Here is a 6,266-nt window from a genome sequence, read left to right as displayed (position 1 = left end):
GATGTGGAAACCCAAATGGGAAAAACCACAGTGAGATGGAACTCACAAGTCACTATCTGTAGAATAGAGACTAGACCGGTTAAGGTCAGACCGGTTAAGGTCTTACAATGTTCTTCACCAAAACAGATCCTGTTAGGAATCTCAATCTTTGTTAGGAGATAAGTCCGATTAAAGACTACCTTGCTAGAGGATTTTAGATTCATAGAGGTGAACCACCTTGTTAGAGGATTTAACAAAAGGCTTTTGGGCCTACCCGGTTAAGGGCTATAGACTTGTCAAAGATGTGAGTAATCAACAAGTGTTTGATCTATCTAATAGCACAAACTGCTTGGTTAGATCCAGTATAGCTCACAGTTAATGCATTCCAGCATTACTTCAATCTTCTCTATCTCTCACTCAGTTACAACCTGATCTTCTCAGATAAGATCACTCTTACAACTCATCAACCACCTTAAACCCTAGCACAACATAAACCCTTTCAGCAACAACCAAAACCCTAGACATGATGTCATTTTAAAGGAATCTGATTTCATGTCGGCCCAATAGGATTACATTACAATTTCCTAGGTTCAATGAATCTAGACATACTCAGTAACATGACACAAGAAGCACCGTCAGTGTGTCGGCACCATCAAACAATCATTGGATTGGTAACTCATCACAAAATGTTAGTTGGTAACTCATCACAGAGTATTACCGGTTCATACAAAATACCGGTTGCCGGTTTGACAAAAATGAAGACTAGTAAGAATGTGTTATGCCGCTTTGCTCCCTCGTATCTCTTGAGATCTATGGACCGCTTGGGGTCGACATGCCACTTCAGATCGGGAAACACAATCTGCAAAAACATCAATAGTCTAAAGACTAGAATACAACATACCGGTTGGAACAGATACCGGTTGAGCTCTAGCTCATACATATAAAGGGGATCTTAATGCAAGTGTGTGTCCATCAATGAAAATCACAACATAAACATCAAAAATGCCAACAATCTCCCCCTTTGGCATTGATGGCAACACTTAGGAAAAAAAAATTTTGACATCTAAGTGTTTTACAACAATAATATGTCATTAACAAAATTGCTCCCCCTAAGCATATACACTATCCCTTAATCAATACAATGTATAGCAATTTTGCATACAAAGCATACACATTGAGATATCAAAGCATAAAGCATATATCAAAGCATGTATCATAAATTTTAAAGCCAGATACTTCTCCCTATTCTTCTCCAAAATAGATAGAGTACTTCTCCCCCTTTTCCAACAATGACAAAGTACCGCTAAACAACCCTGTTTCCATTTGATATTAAAATAATAAAAGTTTATGACAACAAGGAATAATACTTGTCAAAAATCGATTTATAGTCCTACAAAAATTGTTTCATTGATAGAGACCAGGACTCAAGTAGGGAGGTGGCCACTTCTTTCTCTATTTGCATCTGGGATACCTGTTCTTCCATGGCATCAACTGTGCTCATCTCTTGCGTAATTGTCAAGGCATCCAGGTTTCGATAACACTTCTGAAGAATTTGTAGACGTGGAAGTAAAACCAGTTGTAGCTCCTGCAAATCTCTAGACCGTGTATTGCTCTCTTGCTCCAATTTGGCTGACTGGATCTGAAACTGATGAATGGTTTGCCCATAAGTTGCAAAGGAATCATAAGGTGGCTTAAATGTGCTTAAGTAAGACTGTAAGTCTGTTTGAAGCTTTTTCTTCTAGGCTAGCACATCATCATGGAATAGATGGGGTTGATAGATTTTGCTTAGTAGCAGGTTTCCCTCATCCAAAGCGTCCCTTATATCCTTTTGGTCTTTCAGCAGTTCAGACCGGAGTTCATTCAACTTCTTCACCAGAGCAATGTTAAGAGCCTTTTGATGCTCTTTCTTGACATTTTCCTCAGCTGCTTCTTCCAGGCTCTGCACCTGATCATCCACTACAGTACATAGTAGCTTAAGTTGTGCTAGTGATGATTCAGTGTTGGGAAGATTAGTATCGGGGATCAAACCGGTAAGGGTGTCTACAGCCGCTTGAATTATATCTTGCTCCTTTTTCCTTCGAATGATTTCAAGGTGCTCTTGAGGAACCTTGATGCTCTGCATTAGCTTTGACTCACTTGCAAACTGGAGATCGATAGGACTGGAGATATCAGCCGGTTTGGCTTGACTCCTAGTTGCCTTCGGAGTCTCCATCTGTGTGCTCTTCACCACTTCCGCTACCTTTTCCGCTTTGCTTTTCTCCGCTGCCTTGTCTTCTTCTTCCTTCTTCTTTTTCTCTGCTTCCTTATTCTTTTCTCGTTCCTTGTCTTCTTCTTCTTTCTTTTTCTTCTCAGCTTCCTTCCTCTTCTCCTCTTCTTTCTCTTCCTCTTCCTTCTTCTTCTTTTCTTCTTCCTTCCACTTTTCCTTTTCTTTATCTTCCTCTTCCTTCTTCTTTTCTTCTTCCTTCTTCTTCTTTTCTTCCTTATCCTCTTCTTCTTTCTTTTTCCTCTCATCTTCTTGCTTCTTTTTCTCTTCATCTTTTTTTTTCTCCTCTTCCTCTTTTCTCTTCTCTTCATCTTTCCGCTTTTTCTCATCTTCATCCCTCTTCTTCTTCTCTGTCTGTTCCTCAGCCACTTCCTGTTTGTCCTCGACTTGCTCACTGCCCTGTTCGGCCTGTTGCACCTGTTATGTTCCCTCAGAAGGTATGTCCTGAGTGACATCTTCTATGTCTAGGGCATTGACATCAATAGTGTTGATTGGTTCTTCAACCGGGTTTCCTTCTTCATCAAAAACTTTATTCAGTTTGGATATGACCAGTTCTTTTTCCACTTGCAGGTTGGCCATACGTGCTTTGTGAGCTTGGATAGCATGATTCATATGCTGATGAGTGTCTTTTTCAACATCATCAATTCTTCCCTCTAACAGCCAGAGTCTTCTTCTCCTTGTGAAGAAGAGTCCTTTATTTTGGTCCAAAACATCAAATAATTCTGAGTTTGAGAGGTTGAGAAAGTACTGTGCAAAGACTTTCTCCCTAATCTCCTGTTCTTTTTCTATGGCAATGCGCCATTTATTATCTAATGCCTTATATAATGAATCTGGTGTCTAAGATTTAATCTCTGATGGCGACCGGTCATTCTTACACAAATAAATAATAAATTCTTGTAGTATTCTTCTTTCTCCTCATCACTAAAATCATCATAGTAGTCTACTAAGTCATGAAGTAATTTTCTCCTAATATTCTTTACTGTTCTTTGACAATGTGTCAAAGGTTTATATGAGGAGATATCGATATTTACAGATGCAAACGCTGCCGGTTCATTCTTCTTCATCTTCTTCGTCTGTCTAGCCTTCTTTGGCATTTCATCAGACTGAGTCTCTTCAGAGTCCGGTTCATTTGACTTAGTCTTCCTTTTTCTTTCAAAGACTTTTGTTGGTGCCACTTTTGGTTTCTTCTTTGTAGGTGACCGCTTGGTCACTCTTGGAGTTGCAGCAATAGTCGGTGTCGATGCTGCAGGCACTGCCTTTGCTTTCTTTGCTACCGGTTCTTTTCCTTTCTTAACAGAGGGTTCCTTAATCGATACAATCCTTTCCAGTTAGGTTCCAGTCCTCTTTACCTTGGGATCAAGAGGTGAGGCAATAAGGGTTGAGGCATACCCTTCCAGCATATCGTACATCACCTCATAGCCCATTGGCTCCACTTCTTCCATTCTAGGCTCAACAGGCTCCATTAAGCATTTGTCCACCTGGATGGTGAAACAGATGTCATCTTCATATTTCTTGACGATGTCACCTGAGATCCTCATCCTTTGACTCATTTTCCATCTGAACTCATCAAAATATTTGTTCAACACATCAAGGTAATCAGTTCCAATTGCTTGAATGCTTTCCTTGATCTACTTGGTTACCAGTTGGTTAGGAGACCACTGGACATCTCCTACTCCAGGAAAGTCGCCTTGGAAATAGAAGAACAACCCAACCAATAGTTGTCCGAACTTGAATCTCAGTGCATTATCCTATTTGATCGACTTCAAATTAGACAGGAGTTGCCTCTGCATACCGGTGCATGGGTCAAATGATGCATCCTCTTTAATCATCCGATAAGTGGCATTTACTGTTGCAGCAGATACAGAGTTAATTCTGCTTGCAGAGAATTTTTTGTAGCCTATCACCATGCAGGCATACTTAATAAGATCATCCTTTATGGAGTTCACTGTCATGCCTCGAGAATCGCTCGCTGAACCGGTGAGCCTTGACATTTCCATTTTGCTTATTGTCCTTAGGGCTGGCACTTCCCCTGTGTTGCAGAAACCGGTGACTGCATGAATTGCCTGAGGTGTGATATCATGTGTCCTTTCTAGGTACATCTTGTCACCATGGACTCTACTCAAAATGATCCTAATATGATCCTTTGTAAAGTCTTCCAGAAAATATACTGCATTATGGAGTTTCTTCTTCTCTAAGATACTATATTTCGGTTTGATTTTCTTGTCCTTTCCACAAAACAGACCTAGTTGAGAGTGGATGGCTAGAGACCCTAGGTCTTCAATTTTGAAATCAATATAGTCAGAAATTCCCTCTTCCACTATCACTCCAGCCGGAACTTGTGATAGGGCATTATACTTTGACTTCCTTTGAATGAAACTTTCAGACTCAATGGATGTACTAGAACTGGTATGAGATGCGGAAGTCATTGTAGAATATTTTAAGAACTCGAGGAATACCTTTAAAACGCGAATTTAGGGCTTTCTGATTCTCCTTCACTCCACACTCTGTCGGTTGCCGAATCACCGCTTTGTGTTCTACACTTGACCGTTTGCAAACTGAATTTGAATCTCCTTCAAGACTTGTCAATTTCTTGAAATCTCAGCTCAAATCACCTTTTCTTCGCTCTGCTCTTTGAAAAACTTTTCTTCCCTCGAAAATAGATAGTGAGAAATGATTTGAAAAATGCTTTTATACATGTCTCTCACCTATCGCCATTAATGCTCCTCTATTAGGGCATAAACCCTAATTTGCCTTTTTACCATTTCCGGTCTTCTGCCAATCGACAGGTATCACATACCGGTTGAGGTCTTTTACCGGTTTGAACCGGGGGTTCGAAAGTTTGTCGGTTCCGATATTTCCACACTAGGTGCAGAAACCAGTTCCTCTTCCAACATTGTTGGTTTCTTCCTCTAGTTTTTGTTCATGTCTGCTTGAACTGTTTCAACATCAATTTCTCCTTCTGGAGTGACCGGTATATCATCAGATATACTCTTTCTACTTCTATAGAATCTTGCAATGTGACCCAGTTTGTTGCAGTGGTAGAAAACCAATCCAGGTGCTCTCCAAGGTCCATTGTTCATGTTTCCATTCTTCCTTCTGCATGTTACAGTAGTGTGACCATGACCATGACAGATCATACAATTTTCTCTCCATCTGGTTGCTACTTGATGGCCACTGCTTCTTGACTGATGATTGAAGACATTAAACCACTTGTGGTTCTGGTTCACAAAAGGTTCAAGACCAATTCCTTGGGTCCTTTGAGGATATCTTCCAGTGTTATTCATCACAGACCTGCATTCAAATTCTCTATGCCCAAACTTGTTGCATGCATAACAATGACCATTGAACTTATTGGATCTAGGTACATTGTTAATAAAGTAAGGAAAATTATTGTAGGCTTTGCTACTACATACATTGGCAGTGTGTCCTTCTTTAAGACAGTTAAAGCAAACAGGTTTGAATTTTTGCTTACCTTTTCCTTTGAATGTCAGTTGCTTCTTTGATGCTTTAGCATTTGTTCCTGAGGATTCTCCTTCCTCATGTCCAGAGAAACCAAGTCTATTGGTATTCTTTACTGGTCTAGTTGACTCAAGCTTTTGCTCTAGCTTGATAGTACTTTTGCTGAACTTAGCAAGTATTTCCTTTGACTCAGAGAGTTCTTTGGAAATAGCAGTATTTGTCTCCATTAGGCTTGCATTTTTAGAGATGGCTATGTTCAGTTCATCTTGTACTCCTTCTTTTTCCATTCTTCTCTCATGAAGGCGAGCAGTCAGTGCACTAATCTCTTGTTTCAACTTGGAGATCTCATGATCTCTATCTTTCACCAGATCTTCAGCTTTCCTCCTGTTCTCAAGCTCTTGACTAAACCGAATAGTCAGTCTTCCAACTCCTTTCTCAGGTTGGAGTTTGATTCATTCAACTTATTTACTTCTGCTATCATGGCTTCCATATCTGCTTCATCTGCAGAACTATTTTCAGATAGCTCCATCAGCTTTTCTGCATGTTCTCTCCTTTTTGCTTGAGA

The sequence above is a fragment of the Cryptomeria japonica genome, chromosome 6, assembly GCF_030272615.1.
Source record: "Cryptomeria japonica chromosome 6, Sugi_1.0, whole genome shotgun sequence".
NCBI lineage: Eukaryota > Viridiplantae > Streptophyta > Pinopsida > Cupressales > Cupressaceae > Cryptomeria > Cryptomeria japonica.
The sequence above is the reverse complement of the archived record's forward strand: the minus strand, read 5'-3'. Positions refer to the sequence as shown.